Genomic DNA, 25,448 nt, shown 5'->3' with positions numbered 1-25,448 from the left:
CATATCTTTAGCAGACATGCATTATAGTTCTGTAGCTAGGAAAATAGCAATGAATAAGAGTAATCACTTGCAAGAATTTTTTAATGTATTAATTTGTGATGACGCCTGGTTACGTGTGTGACATTTTGGTTCACTTTACAAAGAATGGGCCAGAAGAGCCTCGACCCGAAACGTCACCCCTTCCTTATCTCCAGTGACACTGCCTGTCCCACTGAGTTACTCCAGCAATTTGTGTCTATTTTCGCAGCATTGTAGCCCGGTTCAGCAATTCGAATGCCCAGGAACAAAGGGGGCTGCAAAAAGTAGTAAACATTGCCTAGTCCATCACATGTACTGACTTTCCCTACCTTTGATGGGATATATACCGGCGGTGCTGCATTAAAAAGGCATCTAATAACATCAAAGATCCATGCCTCCATCCATGCTCTCATCTTGCTACTGTCATCTTGAACCAGCATCTGCAGTTCCTCCCTACGGATATTGAATGCCTGACATTAATAAACAATAAACAATAGACAATAGGTGCAGGAGTAGGCCATTTGGCCCTTCGAGGGGATGATCATGGCTGATCATCTCCAATCAGTACCCCGTTCCTGCCTTCTCCCCCTATCCCCTGACTCCACTATTTTTAAGAGCCCTATCTAGCTCTCTCTTGAAAGCATCCAGTGAACCTGCCTCCACCGCCCTCTGAGGCAGAGAATTCCACAGACTCACCACTCTCTGTGAGTGACACTATTAAATGACACTAAGTGGGAGAGCAACCTCGTGATGGGGAGAATGCCCCTCAGCCAGTGTTTTCTCCATCACCGTGATGGTAGTGCTACTGTTTGCGGAGCTGGGAGCTCTCAGCCACAGTTCACAAACGAAATCAGTCCATGTTATTTATTTTTTCACAAACATTGCCTTCGTTTTGAATGGGTTAAGCTGCCCAACAGAGAACCACTGTCATTGAGTGCGGATAGCCGGCAACCCGCGGCCTCCATGCCTCCATTTGTGGCAGAGGCGCTGACTTCCAGCATTCACTGTTTAGACTAATTTGTTTCTGGCAAAGATGGGAATTGGTGCAGGACCAACCAAGCCTTTATTACAAGAAGTATTTATCCGGTTGGCCTTGTTTGTGAGACAGCTGATTGGTACTCGGGGAAGGCCGGATAGGGACGTGCCAGTGTCTATTCATGGACCCTATTTCAACTTGATGCGAGTCTCTGCCAAGGTTTGGTCTGTAGATATCTGAGTGCCAGGGCCCAGAATGAAAGCACTCGCTGTGTGTGTCTCTATTCAAATCTTAAGTCGCTATTGAGGTGCAGGCAAAGGGACAGACACGCACCAGTGGAAGCAGATACACTGCTGCTCTGGCTTACTTTACAAAACATATAAACTGCGGAGAAAGTTATTTTTAGTTAAAGCAGAACTCGCATAGCTTGTTGTCACTTCTAACGAAACGAATAGACCAAAGCACGGGCCATGAGTTTTCAGTCATGAGATTTAAAAAATATAGCCAAGGAGGAAGTGGATATATGGGTTAAGGCACTTTATAATATTGTTGAAACAATCATACTGCAAATACTGCTTAATACATAAAAGGACATAAAGTACTGGAGTAACTCAGCAGGTCAGGCAGCCACTCTGGAGAACATAGAGAGGCCATGACCCGAAACGTCACCTATCCATGTTTCTAGAGATGCTGCCTGACCTGCTGAGTTACTCCAGCACTTTGTGTCCTTTTATAAAATTGTTTGCTGTTTTATTGTGTGAATTAGTACGTTCACCAAAGGAGAACACTTCTGTATTTAATTTACAAATCTGTACGTCTTTGGAGTGTGGGAGGAAACCGGAGCACCCAGAGAAAACCCACGCGGTCACAGGGGGAATATACAAACTCTGTAAAGACAGCACCTGTGGTAAGGATCAAACCCGGGTCTCTGGTGCTATAAGGCAGCAGCTCTACTAAGATAAACTCTGCACTTATTAACTGGTTAAATATTGAGCTGAAAACAGGTTTTATGTGATGCCTTGGATGGCTGCTATAACATGCACATATCAATTCATGATAGATATATAAATTATATTATGTATTTGGATTATGGGAGAAAACTAGAGCACACAGAGAAAACCTACGTGGTCACAGGGAAAACGTACAAACTTCGTACAGACAGCACCTGTAGTCTGGATCGAACCCGGGTCTCTGGCGCTGTAAGGCAGCACAACTCTACCACCGTGTCAAAGTCTGAAATAGTTGCGCGTTCTTCCTTTAATGTCTCAGCTCTAACACCGGTAGTAATGGCGTTTAACCTTTAAATCTGCAGTGTCAGCTGCCACAGGGCAGGAAACCCAAAAGTTGCATGTGGCCTGTCACGGCCATGAGCTCACACTGTGCATTCACCAACACTGGGGGAAACATCAACTCAGCAAAACCTCCTCTCTCAGTCCCTGGCAGCTTGAAACCACAGATCTTTCTTCCCCAAATTTTGTTTTCTGCTCATAATGGAGGTGTCGGTGAACAAGATAAGAAAAAGCATGCGATTTATTTAGTTTTTTGTTGTTTTGCAGACAAACATCCTGGGTTCCTGTCGGAGAACGTACAGGAAGTGCTTCAAGCATCACAGCCTGTGAAGATTCAGCCGACAAGAAGTTTTGAAAGAGTACATTGTAAAGACTCATAAAGGTCAGGACGAGCAATTACCTTGTGACTATCACCAGTGCTGTTGCAAGTTTGTTTACAGGGTCTCCCTTCTTGAATCACAGAGTCATTGAGGTTAATTTGAGCCGGCGGTGTGGTCAGGGCAGGTTATAGATTCATAGATGCAGCACTGAAACAGGCCCAGCCCAATGATTCCGCACCAACCATCGACCACTCATTTACACTAATCCCACTTTATTCTCCCCATTTACTGATTAACTTCTGCCAGATTCTACCACTCACTCACTTACGAAGTGGCAGTACAGTGGCACAGTGATAGAGTTGCTGCCTTACAGCACTATGGACCCGGGTTCGATCCTGACTATGGGTGCTGTCTGTACGGAGTTTGTATGTTCTCCTTGTGATCGTGTGGGTTTCCTCTGGGTGCTCCAGTTTCCACCCACACTCCAAAGACGTGCTAGTTTGTAGGTTAATTGACTCTTGTAAATTGTCCCTTGTGTATAGGATAGTACTAGTGTACAGGGTGATCACTGGTCAGCGTGGACTCAGTGGGCTGAAGTCCTGCTTCTGCTCTGTATCTTTAAAGTCTAAAGGGTAGTTTAACCAACCAACCCGAATGCCTTTTTTTGTAAACCAGCCTCTGCAGTTCCTTGTTTCACTATCCATCATATTTGGTGATGGTCACAAGCATCTTCCCTGGGCTCCTGGAGCACAGGGTTCTCTACTATTCACAAATATTGGTCTCCTGCATCCAGTTGTGCCAGTGTCACCTTCACTCCCTCAGTTGGTGCTCTCAAAGTGGACCTTCACTGGCTGTGGTCCTAGTTGGTCTCACTGGTCGCAGTCTAGGCTTTTCATTGTTGACCATCATGAGGGAGTGATTGCTGCTCTGTTTATTTTAGTTTATTGGCACGTGCACCAAGGTACAATGAAAAGCTTTTTTGTTGCGAGTTAACCAGTCAGCGGGCTTGCTGATGGGGATCAGTTACACCACCGATATGGCCTTCCTGAAACTTCTTTGGCAAAATGGATGGCAATGTGGGACGGTCACTGCGAGTCACTTGAATGGAGAATGAGCTTGGTTGTAGCTCTGAATACAATCCTACAAGTAAGATAGAGGCAGGACACCGAGGCTTCCATTTGTTGATAGGATGCCGATAGTTTCTCTTTCCCTGGACTGACACGTACATCAAATATTCAAAAAAGGACTCAAAGTGCTGATGTAACTGAGCGGGTCAAGCAGCATCTCTGGAGAACATGGATAGGTGACGTTTCAGGTCAGGACTCTTCTTCAGAATATTCAATCACTGATCAATATGCTTCCAGGTGGTCAGTAATACCTATTCTTCCATAATATCACTAACTTGTGAGCTAACTCGGAATGAATGAATGACTGCACCAGCTAGTTTTAATGTGAATTTGAATTTTCTTCCTGTCTAAGATCAGCTTGGCCAACATTCCCATGAGTCAGAGCTTCCCTAAGTTAGCGTGTTGCTTGGCCACGTTCCCAATACCTATTCCGGATATCACTTTTATTTCCATGGGTTTTTTCTCTTTTCTCTTCTCATTCTCATTTTCTCTTTTTTCATTCCTCTTCTAACTCACGTTTTCCCACAGTTGCTCCCCCTTTGAAACCATTTTTACCTCTCGGGAGCGTTGATCGTGAAGTGCCACCAATTCTCTGGAATCCGTACTCCTTTACCTCTGCAATTTTTCACCTCTTCCCGTCAATTAGATTGGTATTGCACATCCATCCCTACCAAATCTCTCAAAATTATCCGATGTGCTTCACATGCAGAATAGTTTGAAATGGATATACGGCCTCATAGGGGAGAGTAGCTGCCATGTTTCAAAGCTGATTATAACTGAGCATAAGATGGCTCATGTGAAAGTGTCACTCTGTTATGAAACCGCAAAATGCTGGAGGAACCAGGCGGGTCAGGCAGCATCTGTGGAGGGAAAGGGCAGGTGAAGTTTTGGGTCGGGACCCTTCAGACTGGATGGAGTTGGGGAAGGTTTATGGTTTGTTCTTGATGCTGAGTTAAAGGGGCTTACTCTGCATTGAAAAAAGCTGTGATACATATGTGTCCTTGTATTGCCTGATTCTGACAATGACCACAAAATAGGATGTGATCGTTTGTTCCTGTAACAAACTGCTTGTTATGATCGGTTAAAAAAATTCCCTTGTACTGACTTATTTTTCAAGCAGCCACTTGCTTCCGTGCGAATCTACTTTAACTCAAGTTGAGTGTATTGTCATATGTGCAAATATGGTGAGATACAGGTACAATGCAAATCTTGCTTGCAGCTGCATCACCATAGCGACTAAAATGCCACGCAAAAACATAAATTATTCATAAGATCATCAAGATTTAATCATGGCTGATCTATCTCTCCCTCCTAACCCCATTGTCCTGCCTTCTCCCCATAACCTCTGACACCTGTACTAATCAAGAATCTATCGACCTCTGCCTTGAATATATCCACTGACTTTGCCTCCACAGCCTTCTGTGGCAATGAATTCCACAGATTCACCACCCTCTGTAATTCATAAATTACATATAAATTCTACAAGACAGTCAAAATAAAAGACTGCAAAAAAAACCAAGGCATTAATGCAAAAATACATGATTTGAAAATAGGGGCAGCACAGTGGCGCATCAGTAAAGTTGCTGCCTTACGGCACAAGACATCCGGGTTCAATCCTGACCATGAGTGCTGCTTGTAAGGAGCTTGTATGTTCACCCTGTGACCTCGTGGATTTTTACCAGATGCTCCAGTTTCCTTCCACACTCCAAAGATGTACAGGTTTGTAGGTTAATTGACTTCAGCAAAATCGTAAATTGTCCCTAATGTGTAGGATAGAACTCATGTATGGGCTGAATGCTGGTCGGTGCGGACTCGGTGGGCTGAAGGGCCTATTTCTGCGCTGTATCTCTAAAGACTAATGTCTAAACATGTCATTGGTAGTGCACGAGTCTGGTATTCCATTGCCAAGCTAAGATTAAGGTTGCAGAGGTAGGTTCAAGAAACTGATAGTTTCAGGAAGGAGAATCTGTATATTTCTGATCCTGGTTGTGAGTGATTTAAGACGTCTGTACCTCCTGTCTGGCGGTAGCAGTGAGAAGAGAGCCTTAACTTGTTGGTGGGGATCCTTGATGATAGATGCCACCTTCTTGAGGCCTCGCCTCATGTAGATTCTCTCCATGTCAGGGAGAGCTGTGCCCGTAATGGACTGTGTTGTGGACATCACTTTATGCAGCCACTTGCATTTCTTTGCATTGGAATTGCAACATCAGTCCATGATGCAGCCAGTCAGAATACTTTCTACAGTATGTCTATATATTAGTATTTGGTGAAATGCTGAATCTTTTTAAACTTCTAAGAAGGTAGAGACGCTGGCACCTTCTTCATGATCACATCTATGTTCTGGGCCCAGGAAAGGTAATTCGAGATGTCAGCAGGTGTCATTCAGTAAGAATGTGTATGGTATGATTGCCTTCATCCATCAGGGCATTGATTAGAAGAGTCAGGAAGTCATGTTGCTGCTTTCTAAAACTTGGTTAGGCCGTATTTGGAGTATAGTGTATCGTTCTGATGGTCGTATTACAGAAAGGATGTGGAGGCTTTGGAGAGGATGAAATAGAGATTTAGCAGAATATTACCTGTAGACGGTATTATCTATAGGGAAAGGTGGATACATTTTGACTATTTTCTCTGCAGCGTCAGAGGTTGAGGAGAGACTTGATAAAAGTATATAAAATGTGAGGCGTACACAGAGGGTGGACAAATGGGAGAGGGTAGACATGTCAAAGGGTGAAAATGTCAAAGACTGGAACGCAAAGCTTTAAAGTGAAAGCGACAAAGTTTAATGGAGATGGGCGAGGGAATTTTTGTACACAGAGAATGATGCCTGGTTGCCAGGTGTGGTGTTGGAAGCAGACACGATTGTGGTGTTCAAGGGACTTTCAGAGAGGTAGATGGACACGCAGGGAATTGTTGAATATGGATCACATGCAAGCAGGGGAGATTAGTTGATCTTGACATCATGTTTGACACAGACATTGTGGGCCTAAGAGCATCTTATAAGTTCAATGTTCCTGCACCTCCTCTTCACAGTGCCATCTTAGTATTTTTTTACATCCCAATGAATAGACAATGATGGAAAAACAATCAACGCTATGGTGTTAATGGCATTGGTCCTGCTTTTAATCCATTTGGGGGGCAGTGCAACGGGAGCCTCGGTCCGCTATAACCAAAATCAGTTATATACATATATATAGAGGTTTGTTATTGTGAGGGTTTACTGTATAGGAGAGGAAGGGAAATTGCTACAAAGTTGGTTATTTTATTTGCAAAAGCCCTGCATGTGAAGAATTGATCTGACAGCTTTTCCATTAGTGGACGAGGAACTGAGTCTTTTGGACCAAGAAGATTGCCGCTTATTCTTGGGCAGCTGCTTCCATCTGGTAGATAAGAGCTCTGAAACGGCTCAATACCACCAAAAAAAAGTTGGCGTATTGGCAGCAGTTCAGTTTGTCAGACTCTCCGTCGAGAGCAGACCATGTACGTCGGTGATAATTGGCCACAAAGCTGCAGTCGCCTGCTTGTGCTCATCGTCTGAGCTCATACATAAGGTGCTGGTTGGTAAACTTTGCCTCTCAGCGCAGGCCAGGGTGACGCATTGTCTTTAGCCACAATTGTGCGCAAAGATCAGTACTTCAGTATCTCCATTTAGGTTTCTGACTTGAGTGCTCCAATAATAACTTACTGTAACCTAGGAACTTTCTCACAGACACATGGCTGACACTCTCTTCCCAAATGAGTACCATAAAGCAACTGACTTAATTGTGCTTTTACTCCACAGTGGGCCATTGTGAAATTGAAATATATCTTAGGCTGCGAGGTTGAGCTTAGTTCCTTCCCTCACAATCAATTTACTTCAATTTTAAACCGTCATTTAGCAGAACAAAATATTCTGTGTAATGTGACTGACTTGCAAGTTGTAGATTGTGACAGGAACTCGTCCCTTGTCATGCGATTATCATTTCAAATAACAGGGGCATGATGGACTTGATAATTTCAATTAAAACATTCGGTTTGCATTCGCTTTAATGAACATCGGGGATATTGCCAGATCTAACATCCTTGTGTAGTACATTGTGATAGAAGACTGGCTGGCCGGAGATGGTAAGATGTGGACAGACATTAATAGAGATTCATCTCCATGCTCTCTCTACTCAGTAAAGCATGTCTAAACTAAACTAAACTAAACCTTGCTGCCTGAATTATGTATGTGCAAGATGGATATTGAAATTGTTACAATAGAAGGAAAAGTCTTTCACAAGCCTTCTGTTCAAATAATGGAAAATATAATAATCATACTGTAAACAAGAGGTTCAGTAGAGAAAGGGAACGTATAGAACATAGAACAGTACAGCACAGGACCAGACCCTCAGCCCACAATGTCTGTGCAAGTTAAACCAATCTCCTCTGCCTGCACATGATCCATATTCCTCCATATCTATGTGCCTATCTAAAAGCCGCTTAAATGCCACTATCATATCTCCTCCATCACCATCCCTAGCAGTACGTTCCAGGCCCACACCACACTCTGAAGAAAAAGCTTGCCCACACATCTCCTTTAAACTTAGCCCCTCTCACCTTAAAGTTAGGCCCTCCAGTCGTTGACCTTTCCACACTGGAAAAAGTTTCTGACTGTCTACCTTATCTATGCCTCTAATAATTTTATATACTTCTATCAGGTCTCACCTGATGTTCTGGAGAACCAGATGTTTGTCCAACCTACCCTTAGAGTTAATACCTTCGAATCCAGGCAGCATTCCAATTAACTTCTTCTGCTCCATTTCCAAAACCCTCCGTACTCATAGCCAGAGATCATGAAAGATTCAGGTTCTTTCTTTGGGAGTAAGAAAGTCAGACATGTAAGGCATCAGAGTGGATAAATGGAGGACAATGAGATTCTGAATTTAATGATGAATAGATTATAAATGTCAGAATAAGTGATGTATCTGTATAAAATCTGAACAAGACAAATAAGACATGGCTGTACGTTCAGAGGAGGTAGATTTAGAGGAGTTCTGAGAGTGGCTGGAATATGCTGTTGGAGTTGATGGTGGAATCAAGTGTTCCCATAACATTTTAGAAGCATCCAAGAAGCATCTAAACACTTATATTACCAATGGAAACTACAGTACCCTCCATAATATTTGGGACTAAGACCCATCATTTATTTGTGTCTGTACTCCACAATTTGAGATTTGTAATAGAAAAAAAATCACATGTGATTAAAGTGCACATTGTCAGATTTTATTAATGGGTATTTTTATACATTTTGGTTTCACCTTGTAGAAATTACAGCTGTTTTTATACATAGTCCCTCACATTTCAGGGCACCATAATGTTTGGGACACAGCAATGTCATGTAAATGAAAGTAGTCATGTTTAGTATTTTGTTGTATATACTTTGCATCAGTGACGTGCGGTGAGGTCAATGGCTGGGGAGGCACTGGCTTCTACCCCATCCTAACTTAGTTGTGTGTGTGTGTTAGTTGTGTGTGTGTGTTAATTGTGTGTGTGTTAGTTGTCTGTGCGTGATGTGTCTGGGAGGAAAGGAGAGAAGGGAGGGAGGGAAGGAGAGAAGGGAAAAGGGAGAGAGGGAGGGAAGGAGAGAATGGAGGGAGGGAAGAAGGGAAGGGAGGGAGGGAAGGGAAGGAGAGGAGGGAGGGAGAGGGCCGGCGGCGGGAGTGGATGCCGGGGTTGCGAGCCGAGAGTAGATTACTCCAGCGTGGGGCCCAATTGGGAGCTCAGTCTCAGTGGCCCAGAGCCTCCAAATTGGCCGCTACAAATCAACGAATCAACCTACCAGTCTGGGCCGTTGCTGCTGAAGCTAGCTAACGTGGAGGGAGAGCGAGGCAACGTCAATTATGTGAGCCTACTTAATTGACGCTCGCTCTCCCTCCACTGGGCTCAAGACACGCCCCCTTGTGAGGCAGATGTGATTGCTGCCTCCCCTGCTACTTTTTCATTGCAGTTTTATGAAGAGATCAGCGAGCCTAAATTTAATATCTTTGTATGTGAAATAAGCTACCTGGACTGTGGAAGGTAAGGACATGTAATGAAGGGGTTTACAAACATTACATTGGTGACATACATAGAGATAGTAACAGGCACACGTTTATTGCCCACGCTCCATGCAGTTTCTGAGGGGTTGCGCAATCAGAGGGGAGGCTCAGCTCGTTGCTGCCTCACCTCTCATCTCTCCCTGTATTTGCAGCGGAGAGATGAGATGAGATATAGAAATGACATTGAAAACACAGATCAGTGGAGAAAACTTTATATTTATTTTATTTTATTATTATTTTTCTTTACATTTCTTAACAGCTATTTTCATTGGGAATATGACAGGTGAGGCTCTGCCTCCCCTGACCGCACGTCCCTGCTTTGCATGCAATGACTGCTTGAAGTCTGCGATTCATGAACATCACCAGTTGCTGGGTGTCTTCTCTGGTGATGCTCTGCCAGGCCTGTATTGCAGCCATCTTTAACTTGCTGGTTTTGGGGGCTAGTCCCCTTCAGTTTTCTATTCAGCATATAAAAGGCATGCTCAATTGGGTTCAGATCGGGTGATTGAGTTGGCCACTCAAGAATTGACCAGTTTTAGCTTTGAAAAACTACTTTGTTGCTTTAGCAGTATGTTTAGGATCATTGTCTTGCTGCAGAATGAACCGCCGGCCAATGAGTTTTGAGGCATTTGTTTGAACTTGAGCAGATAGGATGTGTCTATACGCCTCAGAATTCATTAAGCTACTACCATCAGCAGTTGTATCATCAATGAAGATAAGTGAGCCAGTGCCTTCAACAGCCATACATGCCCAGGCCATAACACCCCCACCACCGTGTTTCACAGATGAGGTGGTTTGCTTTGGATCTTGGGCAGTTCCTTCTCTCCTCCATATTTTGCTCTTGCCATCACTCTGATATTAAGTTAATTTTTGTCTCATCTGTCCACAAGACCTTTTTTCCAGAACTGTGGTTGCTCTTTTAAGTACTTCTTGGCAAACTGTAACCTGGCCATCCTATTTTTACAGCTAACAAGTGGTTTGCATCCTGCAGTGTAGCCTCTGTATTTCTGTTCATGAAGTCTTCTGTGGACAATGGTCATTGACAAATCCACACCTGACTTCTGAAGAGTGCTTCTGATCTGTAGGACATGTGTCTGGGGATTTTTCCTTATTATAGAGAGAATTCTTCTGTCATCAGCTGTGGAGATCTTCCTTGGCCTGCCAGTCCCTTTGCGATTTGTAAGCTCACCAGTGCTCTCTTTCTTCTTAATGATGTTCCAAACAGTTGATTTTGGTAAACCTAAGGTTTGGCTGATGTCGCCAACAGTTTTATTCTTGTTTCTCAGTCTCATAATGGCTTTTTTGACTTTCATTGGCACAACTTTGGTCCTCATGTTGATAAACAGCAATAAAAGTGTCCAAAGGTGATGGAAAGACTGGAGGAAAGACTAGGTGCTGAGAGCTCGCTTATACCTGCATTAAGGAGGCAATTAAACACACCTGAGCAATTACAAACACCTGTGAAGCCATGTGTCCCAAACATGATGGTGCCCTGAAATGGGAGGGACTATGTATAAACACAGCTGTAATTTCTACATGGTGAAACCAAAATGTATAAAAATACCCTTTAATAAAATCTGACAATGTGTACTTTAACCACATGTGATTTTTTTTTCTATTACAATTCTCAAATTGGGGAGTACAGAGGCAAATAAATAAATTATGGGTATTTGTCCCAAACATTATGGAGGGCACTGTATCCAATAGTGACAATAGGTTGGCATGGACCATGTGTTCCAAAAGGCCTGTTTCTGTGCTGTATGACTCTGTGACCATAATGGTCAAGGATCCTAACGAAACATTGTCAGTCCATTTCCCTCCACAGATACTGCCTGACCCATTGAGTTCCTCCAGCAGTTTGTTTGTTTTTTCCTCAGGATTCCAGCATCTGCAGTCTCGTATGCCTCTTGTTCCTCCACATGCTGGGAAAGATGTTAAGGCACTCCTGCTCCCTGGTGTGTGGAATTACAAATATGAAGAAAGGTTTAAGACTGTCTTCCCATCTGCACAGGAGATTAAGGAATAATTTTGATTAAACTTCAGAAGGGGATTGGGTAGTGTTGACAGGAATATTTTGCTTCCAGTGGATCAAGGGGATTAAGATAAAAGATTAAATAGAAGACATTTAGGACAGCAACGTTTACTGTGCACAGATGTTTATGAGGCTCTGGAATACAGGGTTAGAGAATGAAGCTATTTTGGTATTGAACTGTTATTTCAGTAAGAGCAGATATACGTAAATTTAAAAGGAGTTTGGGGATAAATCAGACCTCAGATATGGAATGGTAGAAGATAAACATGGATTTCTTGAATCAAACAACTTGTTCCCCTGTTACCAGTTTGATATGATTCAATGTTGATAGTTATGACACATGTAAAATATAATGATAGCAGCTCCTCTGTACAGGTATCCCCCCTGGGATAAATAAAGTTCTATCGTATCATAAGACCTAAATGTTGAAATGGTTTGGGGCTGAAGGCATGTTTATGCATATATTGTGTTTACAGGCCTGTTCTTCTGCTGCAAGTACGACTGTGATTGTTTCATTATCATTGCAAATGACATTTAAATATTGTTGATTCTTGACACTTCGCTCTTGGAGCATCTCATTTGACATAATTAATTGAAGCAACATTCAGCCCTCTACTTTCATGTGGTTTTGCAGTATAGTTGGTAAATGCACCATTTCTGTGGCAATGCTTTGCTAAAAGCTGAAGTGCAGGAAATAGAGGAGCCCCAGATAGACACAAAATGCTGGAGTAACTCAGCGGGTCAGGCAGCATCTCTGGAGAGAAGGAATGGATGACGTTTCGGGCCTAGACCCTTCTTCAGACTCTTCTCGACCTGAAACATCACACATTCCTTCTCTCTAGAGATGCTGCCTGTCCTGCTGAGTTGCTCCAGCATTTTACGTCTATCTTCGGTTTAAACCAGCATCTGCAGTTCCATCCTGCCTAATAGAGAAGCCCCAGTTGAGGTATCAGCAATCGTGAAGAACTGGGAAAGTTTGTTTGCCAAAATATGTCAAGGAGCTTCATGCCGTTGCTGTTGAAATGCTGTGATTTATTATGCGGACAAGAAAGAGCTTCCTTTCCTGAGAGTGTTAATTTATGCTGGCATATGGTTCCTTGGGCGCCAACAACACTTTGCCCACGTTCCCCCTGTTCGTGTGAACCCAGGCAGTAGGCGTTATCAGAGTTTCTAACCATGTCACATCATAACTCATCCCTGACTACACAATGCATTCTTAAAGAAGAGCACACAGAAACAGGGACTTGAATCTTGACACCAATGAAGGAGTCAGAAGGGGAATTCACTGCTCTCCTTTTCCATAATGATGCTGTGTAGCCTTATCAGCACTTACAGTCACGAGATTGATCCCTGGGATGGCAGGACTGTCATATGAGGAAAGATTGAAAAGGCTAGGCTTGTATTCACTGGAGTTTAGAAGGATGAGGGGGAGGTTCTTATAGAAACATATAAAATTATAAAAGGACTGGACAAGCTAGTTGCAGGAAACATTTTCCCAATGTTGGGCGAGTCCATAACCAGGGGCTACAGTCTTAGAATAAAGGGGAGGTCATTTAAGACTGAGATGAGAAAAAAACGTTTTCACCCAGAGAGTTGTGAATTTGTGGAATTCCCTGCCACAGAGGGCAGTGGAGGCCAAATCACTGGATGGATTTAAGAGATAGAGCTCTAGGGGCTAGTGGAATCAAGGGATATGGGATATGGCAGGCACGGGTTATTGATTGGGGACGATCAGCCATGATCACAATGAATAGCGGTGCTGGCTCGTAGGGCCGAATGGCCTCCTCCTGCACCTATTTTCTATGTTTTTATGTCTATACCAACTCAAACAGTTACTCACCTACTTCTGAACAAATTATTTCACACAAGTAATACATGAGTTTGTGGCCACAGCCATTAAATAAGAATACCATCCTTCAAACAGGTTTTTAACTACAAAAGGGGGAAAAGATTATTAAATTAATGCAGTCAACGAGACAGTAAAGAATTGTTTTGTGCATGTACTTTTTAGCTATCAACCTGTTCTCGTAAGATATATTGAAATCTGCAGACAACATTAGACAACATAAGATGGTGACAGGAAATTTGGCCCCTCAAACCTGTTCTGACTTTCAATATGATCTTAGAGTTGGGCTCATTTTCCTGTCTGATTCCCTAACACGTGATTCCCCTGGAGTCAAAAGTTCCATTTACCCCAGCATCTATAGGGATCGTTAATAAAGATTCACATTCCTCTGGAAGAAGGAGTTATTTCCTTATCACAGTCTTCAGCGGCTGGCCCTGTAATCCTGAAACAATGCTGTAAAAAGGAACATAGCACCTAGCCTGTCAAGCCTCTTTGACATCTGATATTGCACTCTCCAGAGAATCCTTTCTATGGCAGATGTGGGCAGTGCAGTTAATGTAGTTGGCATGAACTTCAGTAAAACCTTTGACCAGATCCCATGAGAGAGGTTGCGGTACAATTTAAAAACAAAATGTAGGTTGCAGCTGAAGTACAGTGTGCAATTCTGATTACCACATAGTTGGAAGAACATGATTGCATTGGAGAGTCTGCAGAGAAATTCACCAGGATGTTCCCATAACATTTAACAAGTATGTAAACGGGCACTTGAATAGCCAAGACGTGAAGGCTACAAACGAATACTGGGAAATGGGATTAGTCTCGATGCATACTTGAACAATGGCTTGTTTCAGTGCTGCACGATTCTATGATTCTATCATATATTCTTCATAAAATAATCAAACAAAAATATTGATTAGCACATGGTCTCACCAAAGTTCTGCAGCTGTAATGATGCGCTGTTCTCCCGGAAAAATGGCACTTTTATGAACAGTCTTAATTATTGCAACTTGTAATGATCTCTCTCTCTCTCTCTCTCTCTCCCTTGTTTTTCCTACTCTGTTTCACTCTCATCCTTTCTGCCCCCTCTCCATTCTTGTCTCTTTCCCCAACTCCCAAATGTATTGAAACAATTCCATGTTAACCTAGCTTGCTCCTTCCAGCAAGTAAAGAAGTGTAGAGGCCACACACCTCCTCATTACACCTGTGAAGCATATTTGTCCAACAGTCTGTATTATTCTAGCAACCTGCATTAATTTAAAAAAAATAACACCCCAGTGTGCTTTATTGCACATTTTCTGTCATTTATCTTTCCTTCATGAAGCCACGAGACGAATGATATCACATGCACTTATCCCACCCTGAATGAGATTCTTTCTGGTCAGCGACACATTTTTTCGCCTTCCATCACAGTGATGAACGTGGAGGAGTCATTGTGGATGTTCATGTTAAAATATATTTTGTGTGTTTTGGTGCTTTTTATTGGTATGACTGTATGGCAAATCAAATTCCTCGTATGTTGCAAAACATACTTGGCTAATAAAGTATGATTATGATTATGATTTAAGACTGTGAGCGACAAAGTCCAATGTTCCATGTGGCAGCTGAACACCAAGCCACCTTGGCGTCCATTTCAATTTCAATGTCAGTGCTTGTCATCCGTTCTCTTTGAAGCAACTTCAAGCTTCCGAGTTAAACAATGACAGGACTTGCCAAGAGTGTTAAATTCTCATAGCTCGCCGTTATGACATTTTTGAGGTTCACTTCCTCAAATAACAAACAAAATTAAAAAATCCACGTTGGAAGAAACAGTGGGTTCTGTGTGGATTTGAGTGATGCCATTCTGTGTTAATTATAGTTTTTGCCTTTGCCCGAGGTGACTGAAAAAGCAATTTGTGCAGGTGTTAACCCTCGTCTAGACTCTGTTCATCACACTGTGCATTAATTTATTTTATATATTTTTAAATCCACAGAGGTTCCATGACCGTGAAAAGCAGCAATAACTGAAATTAAGCAGACAGTTGTAATTTTTGCATTCCATTGCCACCTTACCTTGAGCAGACCAATATGTCTTGCTTCTCATTCAGACCAGATAGAGGAAGCTCAGTGACTGAGTGGGCTGAATCGAAAACTACCCAGCAACACTGGACCTCTGTAACTTGTGTGGCCCGCTGTTGTGAAATAGAAGGCTTAGACAATTTTAAGAGCTTTGAATTATTTGTGTATGAAGCTATCTCCGAAAAAAAGGGTTTGGTTGCATGTATTAAAAAAAACATTAAAAAGACAGTGCAGGAATGAACCCTTCGGCCCACAATGCCCGTGCTGAACATAATGCCAAAATATACCAATGATCGACATAAAATGCTGGAGTAACTCAGCGGGTCAGGCAGCATCTCTGGTTAAAAAGGATGGATGACGTTTCGACTTGGGACCACGTCTTCAGCCTGAAGAAGCGAAACGTCACCCATCCTTTTTCTCCAGAGATACTGCCTGACCCGCTGAGTTACTCCAGCACTTTATGTCTATCTTTGGCACAAACCAACACTGCAGTTACTTGTTTCGCCAAAGTATCCTTATCTCATCTTCCTGCAAATGATGGTCAATGCACCTACATTAATCCATTCCCTGCATATCCATATGCTAATCTAAAAGCCTCTTAAATGCCACTAACATTTAAATGCCACTTGCTCCACCACCACTCCTGGCAGTGCGTTCCAGGCCCCCGTCATGCAAAACAACTCAGTACATTTGCGTAATAACTTGGAGGTCTGTCAGCTGTCCTCAGCATAAACTTGGAGTTGTATTCTAGATTCCTTAAATGTTTTATTGCGACATGTACGAAATCGAAATTGCTCTTAAAATGCACCTTGTTTTAAAGTGCAGAGCTGACTGTGTTGGCTGCCTTGAACTTACAACAGGATATCCGCATTGTAAATCTGTCTGCAACATGCATTTACATCATAATGTACTTGTGTCGTCTTACCTACGTCTACGCTGGATTATTGTGCAGACCATTTGATATATGCTCGGAACTCCCCGTTTGAAAGACTGTGAACGGGGCAATTGTTCCTTGGCCTCAGCTGGACCTAGATCAGAATTCAATGGGGAGCTCCTCTTACTATTGTAAAGCATGAGGTGATTGCTTTGTGTACCCTCCCCCTCTTCCAGATTTCTAAATATAGGAGAGCAATACAACAGGTAATAAATTAGATGGTGTAATCAGTTGAATATTATTAACAGCAGAGACTCCCATCGAGTCGGAGCTGATCTTTTGTATATTGTAACCTTTGTTAGATATTTCTCAATAAATGCTGACTAGCGTTCTCCTGCAGTAAGGAATGCAGCCTGTTCATTTTCACCCCTTTGGGCAAGGACATTCTTTGGAAATAATCCTTCGGCAAGGAGACAAAACTATCATTGACTATGGGTGAATATGTGTGCTGCTGTTGATCTAATGGTGAGTTACACACTGCCTGTCCATTGTGCATGACTGCAGTTCAGTGTTTGGTTACACACAATATCCGGGGCGTGGGCTGTGTGTGGATTTAATTCCCGTGAGCTCCTCCTAACGTAAACTCTGAAATGCATTGAGATTTGAAGGCAACTTGCGCTCTCATTTCAACAGTAGGCCCTTTTATCCTCCAACAAAGTTGGAACTGTGCAACGTGGGCAAAAGGCAGACAAAGAAGGCACTCAGTATTAGCTCATTGCAGCTGCATTATAATGTCACTGCTGTAATGGCCGTGAGCGTCTACTCTGCTGCCGACGGTTCTGTTGGAAAGTGCAGCCTCTCGGGTAGGAGGATTAATGGAGTCGCACCACGTGGAAACAGGCCATTTGGCCCACTTAGTTGATCAGAAATGTCAAATTCTGGTCTTGGTTGTAGTTCCTATCTCCCCAAACCACCCTGATCATGCAATAAAATCCGCTTCTCCTTTCTTGACCTGCCATGCAGTCTGACGTAGGGTCTCCATCTGAAACGTCATCCATCCATGTCCTCCGGAATTGCTGCCTGACCTGTTGAGTTGCTCCAGCACTCCCTGTCCTTTTGTGTATTAACCAGCATCTGGAGTTCTTTGTTTCTGCAATATCTGTAGGTTGGCCAGGGGTCTTAGAGCCATCAGAGTGGCTGATTTGGAAAGTACTTAGGACCCTAATGAAAGAAATCTATGTGAAGGGATGGAGAGGGTTAAATAGAACATAGAATAGCACAGGAACAGGTCCTTCAAACATTTCTCATTGACAATCAAATCTAATTTGCCTGCACTTGATCCATATCTCTCCTTTCCTTGCATCGTTAAGTAAAGCTAGGATAGAGATAGAGTGAGGATAGGAAATGTTTGAGGCAGAAATAAGTGATATTGCTGATGAATAGACGGCTATTTCAGTTAAGAACTAGACTAAATGCAGACCCGTTGGTTCTGCTCCCCAACGCAATATTCCACCACTCACCCGTTCCCCCAGTACAACTCATTTCCCCAACGCAATATTCCACCCCTGTCTTCCACTCATGCATAGCCCCCAATTACGCAGGCATGGCTCATTTCCCCACATCCCCAGCACTCCCTCCCCCTCCTCTTCACCCTCCCTCTTCTTTCCTCTCTCCTCCTCCCCTCCCCAATCCCTCCCTCCTCTCCCTCTCCTTTCCCCTACCCTCAGTCACTCCGTCCCTCGCTCCATAACTCCTCTCCCCTCCTATCCCTCTATCCCCACTCCTCACCTCCCCCTATCCCCCCACTATCCCTCCTGACCTCCCCCACTACCCCCTCTCCTTCTATTCCCCACTCCTCCCTCCCCTCCGCTCCTTTTATTCCCCCACTCCCTCCTCACCACCCCCACTTTCCCCCCTCTCCCTCCCTACCCCTTCCTCTTCCACAATCCCCCCACTCTCCCTCCTCACCTCCCCAGGATCTTTCCCATCTCCTCCTTCCTTTCCCCAATCCCTCCCTCACCTCTCCCTCCCTCCCCTTACCCCTACCCCCAGTCTCTCCCTCCCTCCATCCATAAAAAGCAGCATCTGCAGTTCCTTCCTCCACAGGTCATTCATTGTTAGCTGTAGTTTAGATCCCGTTGACTTGACGATTGGACCAGTTTGCGTCATGCGTGTGTGTGTGTTACTCAAACTCTGCGCAAACTGCTCGGCCACCCTGCAACCCGACTCTCCCTCCGTCCCTCCCTCTGCCCACTACGGCTCTGCCGCCGCTTGGCCCATCCCCAGCCTGTCCAACCGCCCGCTGCTTCCACTTGGCCCATCCCCGCTTTGCCTGCCCACCTGCTGCTGCCGCTCGGCGTGACCCTGCACTGCCCACCTTCCTAACTGCCTGCCTGCTCGCTGCCGCCGGGCAGGGCCGCTGGGGGTGATGGAGTCGGTGTTCGTCACAGTGGGCACCATGAGTTTCGACGAGCTGGTGGAGAAGATCTCCGAGAGGGCCGCGAGGGTGAGTTACTGCCTCGGCGGCGGAGGAGACGGACGGTCGCAGCCATTCACCCGGGGGGGGCGGGTAGACTGGACCGCCATTGCTGCAGAGGGCGGGTGGGGGAGAGCGGTGAGTGAGGGAGAGAGATACGGGACCAGGGTCTCCACTGAACCCTCCCCGCGACCGCCGCTGTTGGTGGGGGAGACGGTAGACAAGTTACTGTGAGGAGGGGAGAGAGGAGTTTGTGAGTGAGGCGGGACAGGCCACAGTGCAGGAAGGGGCATCGCCATCCTGGCCATGGTGCTGACTGACAGGAGAGGAGACCAATCTGCGTGGCGCTGACTGACAGGAGAAGAAACCAATCTGCGCATGCGCGGTTTTAAAGATTTTTAAACCTTAATAACTTTATAAATATACCATAGTTCGGAACAAAACTTGGTGCACTTGCAGCACGGGAACAATAGACAATAGGTGCAGGAGTAGGCCATTCGGCCCTTCGAGCCAGCACCGCCATTCAATATGATCATGGCTGATCATCCCCAATCAGTACCCCGTTCCTGCCTTCTCCCCATATCTCCTGACTCCGCTATCTTTAAGAACCCTATCTAGATCTCTCTTGTAAGCATCCAGAGAACCTGCCTCCACCGCCCTCTGAGACAGAGAATTCCACAGACTCACCACTCTCTGTGAGAAAAAGTGTTTCCTCGTCTCCGTTCTAAATGGCTTACTCCTTATTCTTAAACTGTGGCCCCTGGTTCTGGACTCCCCCAACTTCGGGAACATGTTTCCTGCCTCTAGCGTGTCCAAACCCTTAACAATCTTATATGTTTCAATGAGATCTCCTCTCATCCTTCTAAACTCCAGAGTGTACAAGCCCAGCTGCTCCATTCTGTCAGCATATGACAGTCCCGCCATCCCGGGATTTAACCTTGTAAACCTACGCTGCACCCCCTCAATAGCAAGAATGTCCTTCCTCAAATTAGGAGACCAAAACTACACACAATACTCCAGATGTGGTCTCACTAGGGCTCTGTACAACTGCAGAAGAACCTCTTTGCTCCTATATTTGATTCCTCTTGTTATAAAGGCCAACGTGCCATTTGTTTTCTTCACTGCCTGCTGTTCCTGCATGCTTACTTTCATAGACTGATGAACAAGGACCCCAGATCCCGTTGTACTTCCCCTTTTCCCAACTTGACGCCATTTAGATAGTAATCTGCCTTCCTGTTTTTGCTACCAAAGTGGATAACCTCACATTTATCCGCATTAAACTTCATCTGCCATGCATCTGCCCACTCCCCCAACCTGTCCAAGTCACCCTGCATCCTCATAGCATCCTCCTCACAGTTCACACTGCCACCCAGCTTTGTGTCATCTGCAAAATTGCTAATGTTACTTTGAATCCCTTCATCCAAATCATTGATGGATATTGTAAATAGCTGCTGCCCCAGCACCAAGCCTTGTGGTACCCCACTAGTCACTGCCTGCCATTCTGAAAGGGACCCGTTAATCCCTACTCTTTGTTTCCTTTGTACTTCTTCGCTTTAATTTTTATACTGTCCCTGACGTCAGCCATGGTCGCCCCTTGGAATCTTTCTTCCTCCTAGAAATGAACTGATCCTGCACCTTCTGTATTATTCCTAGAAATACCTGCCATTTTTGTTCCACTGTCATCCCTGCTAGTGCACAGTGAGTAAGGTGGCGAAAAATAGTAGTGCTATCGTATACCGTTTTTGCACAAATAGAAAAACCACGCAAACTGGAAGAGCACAAGATCAGAATTTTAGAGATAGACAGACAGACAGATAGACAGATATTTCCTACTCATTTCCCTGGTTTTCAACAGCCTGATAGAATCTCTTAGCAACTCGTCAGGGTGACGTTTGGAATCGACCAGGGAAATGTTTAGAGGGCACAAGAAAACTCGAGTTTGCAATGTTCGGAAGGAAAGCTGGAACTGACTTTTCATAATCATTGCTCAATCTCAGATAAACAATCTAGCATCAAAGAGATAGAGTCACGAGGTTGAGAAAGCGCTGGCTGCCACCAGCATTCAAGTGGGTTCTGACATCAATCCCATGGAGTAAAGGCAGTATGAGGATGAGGAGGTCAGCAAAGAATTTGTTTTTGTGGGATACGTTCATCAAAAAGCAGAAGGAGCCCGTGTAGCTGGCTATGTAAATTAAATAGGATAGAAGCCTTGCCTGGGCCATTTGAGAAGGGTTACATGGCCTTTTTTGTATGATTGTGTTGATGAGGGAAATGGGAAAATCTTGCCGAGTGACATTTGGAAACGTTGTTGGTTATGTGAACCCATAAGAAGACAACTTGAAAAAAGTTTTGTGAGAAATTATCATGGAAGTGCCCCCCCCCCCCCCCCCCCCCCCCCCCCATGGCAAGAATATATTATCTATGGTAAGGAGACCAGAGCATAATTGGAACAATACATCTCGCATCCTGTACTTAAAGCCTCCCAGAGGTATCATGAGTGATAAGAAACCATAAGTGATAGGAGCAGAAATAGGCCATTCGGCCCATCAAGTCTACTGCGCCATTCAATCATGGCTGATCTATCTTTCCCTCTCAACCCCATTCTCCTCCCTTCTCCCCATAACCCCTGATACCCGGAATAATCACGAATCTATCAATCTCTGCTTTATCCACTGATTTGCCCTCCGCAGCCTTCTGAGGCATTAGCCACCTTAACTGCTTGCTTCACATGGACATTTGTTTTTGTGAATATTATACAAGGACAAACAAAAACCGTTGTACATCAACATTTCCAAATCTATTACTGTTTTAATAAAACTCTGCCTTCTGCTTTACTGTAGTGGATGATGTCACACATATCCACATTAGATTGCATCTGCCATGTATTTGTACTCACTAAACCTGTCAAAATAATTTTGTAGCCTCCTTGCATCCTCCTTGCAAATTAACATCCCATCCAGGTTTTTATTGTTATATTATATTTGGTTCGCTCATCCAAATCATTGATTTATATTGTGAATAACTAAGGTCCAAGCAATGATTCTGTGATACCTCACTAATCATTGCCTGTACCCAGAAAATTCCTATTTATTCCTGCCGTATGTTTCCAGTCTGCCAAACATTTTTCAATTCATACTGCCAATCCCAATTGCTTTAATTTTACAGACTAACCTCTCATTTGAGACTTTCTGAAAATCCAAGTACATCAGATTCCCTCGTCCTCCCTAATGTATTCTACCAATTATTTACTCAAAAAAGCGTCAGTAGGTTTTTCAACCATGATTTTAATTTCATACTTCCTTAACTTTGCCTAATCCCATTGCTATTTTCTCAGGGTCCTATTTTCACATCATTTATAAAAGCATTTCCAACATTTTCCACTGATATTGGGCTAATATCTCCAATTTTCCCTCTTTCCTCATTTTGTTAAATGGTGGGGATACATTTGTCACTCTCCGGTCGGCATGAAGTGTCCCATAAATCTATGGAGTTCTGAAAGATAATAACCACAGTTTTTATTTCACCCTCATTTATATCTGGGGGTTGCATGTTAATAGGCCAGAGGGAATTATCAGTTTTCAGTCCCTTTAATTTATTTTCTTTTGCTAATACTGAACTCCTTTAGTTACTCCTTTTCATTAGACTCCAGGATCTGTAGCAATTCTGGGAAGTTATTTGTGTCCTCTTTTGCGAATACAAAAACAAAGAGTGTTTAATTACTCTGTCATTTCTTTATTGTCTGTTATAAATTCTCCCATTTCTGACTGTCAGCACCTATATTTATCCACTAATTTGCCTGAATTGTAATTAAAGTTCAGTCGGTTCCAACATCGCCATTATCTTTCTTGGATAAAGATAGGAATGTATTAATATGGATTAAGTTTGAACATTAGTTGTTGAAAGATAAGGCGGCAGAGTGGCACAGCTAGTGGGCGGCACAGTGGCGCAGCAGGTAGAACTGCTGTATCACACGACCAATGACCTGGGATTGATCCTGACCTTGGATGCTGCCTGTATAGAGTTTGCATGTTCTCCCTGTGACCACATGGGTTTCTCCAGTTCCCTCCCACCTCCTAAAGATGTGCGGATTTGTAGGTTAATTGGCCTGTGTAAATTGCCCCGAGTGTGTCGGTTCCATCGCACTTCCCTCTTACACGCTGTCCCTTGAAGACATCATGTCTAACCAGTGTAATTTTTCATATGTGCACTTACATTAGCCCGGCTGCACCTCACCAGCACCTCTCTCAGCTGATCTACCACTCCCACCAGTGCTTGTCTGACAGCCAGTGTTAGTTGAGTAGAAATTTCCTCTAAAGAAACATCAAAAAGTATGAAATTTATCGTTTTGATTCCTGCAATTAATAGCATTCACCCTCCACTAGTTCTGGAAGAGGGCTGCTGTAACCTTGGTGTTACATTTTATTTCAGGATGAGTTTCAGATCATATGGAAACATCATCAATAATATATTCTCCATAACATCAGCCCTGCATCAAAGCATCCGTGCCTTTTATTATCTTCAGAGATAATGATTACAATAGATTTCTGTCCCTCTTCCCTCCTCCTATTGTCCATAAACTAACTCATCCAAAACTGTCTATGTATTAATTTATGTCAAACAGTTCACATATCATCCCCGTGCTGGTTGAAGTACATTGGTTCTCAATTAGGCAACGTCTAATCATAGTTTTATTTTGGTTATAGATACAGCATGGAAGCAGGCCCCTCAGCCCATCGAGTCAATGGCAGCCATTGATCACCCATTCACACTAGTTCAATGTATCCCACTTACTCATCCACTCCCTCAACATTTGGAGCAATTTTCATAAGAGGCCAATTAACCTACAAACTTGCACGTCTTTGCAATGCGGAAGGGAACCAGGAGAATCAGGAGAACACCCACGTGCTCATAGGGAGAATGCGCATATAGACAGCGCCCAAGGTCAGGACCAAACCTGGGTTTCTGGCATTGTGAGGCAGCAACTCTACATGCTGTTCCCTGTGTGTACCCTGCAATTGTCTCTTACTGTATAATCCTTAGAACTTCATGTGTTCATCCAGTTCTGACCTTTAGCTGCAAATGCTTTAAGTGATTGCATCCTTTTCCAACCATTTTTTCCTCTACTTCTCGTTCCTCCTTTAAAAAATCTCCATTAATCCTACAGTGGAAAAAAACATCAGTTTATCTTCTTTGTAGCTTAGCATCAGCTGTCCGAGAGGTTTGGTTGAGCCTGGTATGCCCACAGTTCGAGATATCCTCAACTTAGGAACCTTACACCCAGCTTGTGGATTTCTGCACCGTTAGTTGGACTGGGCCAGTTCCAGCCTTGATATTTTGACACCTTCTGAAAGGTTAAGGAAGGATATGTACAGTGATTGACACGTCCCTAAATTCATTTTTGATTGGTTGCATTGTGAGGACTCGATCCCCAGTGCCTCTGGATGGATGAAATCTACACTAGTTCAGGAAGCAGCTCTTCAGCCATTGGGATGAGGTGCTTCAGGAAGATCTTGGTGAAGACTTTTCCTTTGGCAGGCAACAAACAGACCTCACTGTAGTTATCACGTGTAGATTTGTCTCCCAGGTAGCTCTTTCCCGGGTTATTTGTGAGGTGATGCGTGCAAAGAGCTTGTCTGTGCAGGGTCTTTGAATCCTGCAGTGTTCAGAAGAGCCTTTGACTCCAAATTTAAAGAGATTGTTGACATTGTGTGTCTCCAGCACATCCTATCTCGTGCAAACTGGTGGCAAGCAAGGCTATCTCTTCACCATAATGCTTCTATCAAACTTCCTTTCTGCACATCACCTCCAACATATTTCCAATTACAATAGAGAAACTACAGAACAAATTAAGACCTCTTCAATCTATATCACCGCAATTTCACAACTGTTTAGTTTAATTTAGTTCAGTTTATTGTCACGTGCACCGAGGTACTGTGAAAAGCTTTTTATTGAAAGACTACACATGATTACAATCGAGCTGTCCACAGTGTACAGATACATGATAAAGGGAATAAGGTTTAGTACGAGGTGAAGTCCAATTAAAGATAGTCCGAGGATCTTCAATGATCTATATAGTAACTCATGACCACTAGTTGTTGGTAGTTGTTGGAGGCCATCCCATCTACAACCATCAAGCTCCATTATGCAAATAACACTGCACATGCCTAAACTCCAAGGCACCGTCGATTTGGTCACTGAATTAGATGAAGGTATTAATGCAGAACAGTACAGCACAGGCCCACAATGTTTATGCCAAACATGATGCTAACTGACCTGATCTGCCAGTACATGATCCATATCCCTCTATTCCCTGCACTTCCATGTGCCTATATAAAAGCCCTCTTTAAAAACTACTATTGTTTCTACCTCCACCACCACC

General features: G+C 43.7%; 1 protein-coding gene across 3 annotated transcripts in view; it reads left to right on the top strand.

Annotated features, from left to right (window-relative positions):
* The window catches only part of cdc42se2 (CDC42 small effector 2), a 189,031-nt gene that overhangs the window by 109,119 nt on the left and 54,464 nt on the right, over nt 1-25,448 (top strand). For all 3 annotated transcript variants that reach the window (XM_033017765.1, XM_033017766.1, XM_033017764.1), the window contains one exon: nt 2,551-2,665. The gene's annotated coding sequence lies outside the window, so the exon portion shown is untranslated. The remainder of the gene's footprint in view (nt 1-2,550; nt 2,666-25,448) is intronic.

Source organism: Amblyraja radiata, chromosome 3 (assembly GCF_010909765.2).
Source record: "Amblyraja radiata isolate CabotCenter1 chromosome 3, sAmbRad1.1.pri, whole genome shotgun sequence".
NCBI classification, from domain to species: domain Eukaryota; kingdom Metazoa; phylum Chordata; class Chondrichthyes; order Rajiformes; family Rajidae; genus Amblyraja; species Amblyraja radiata.
This window is presented reverse-complemented; position numbering and strand designations above follow the sequence as displayed.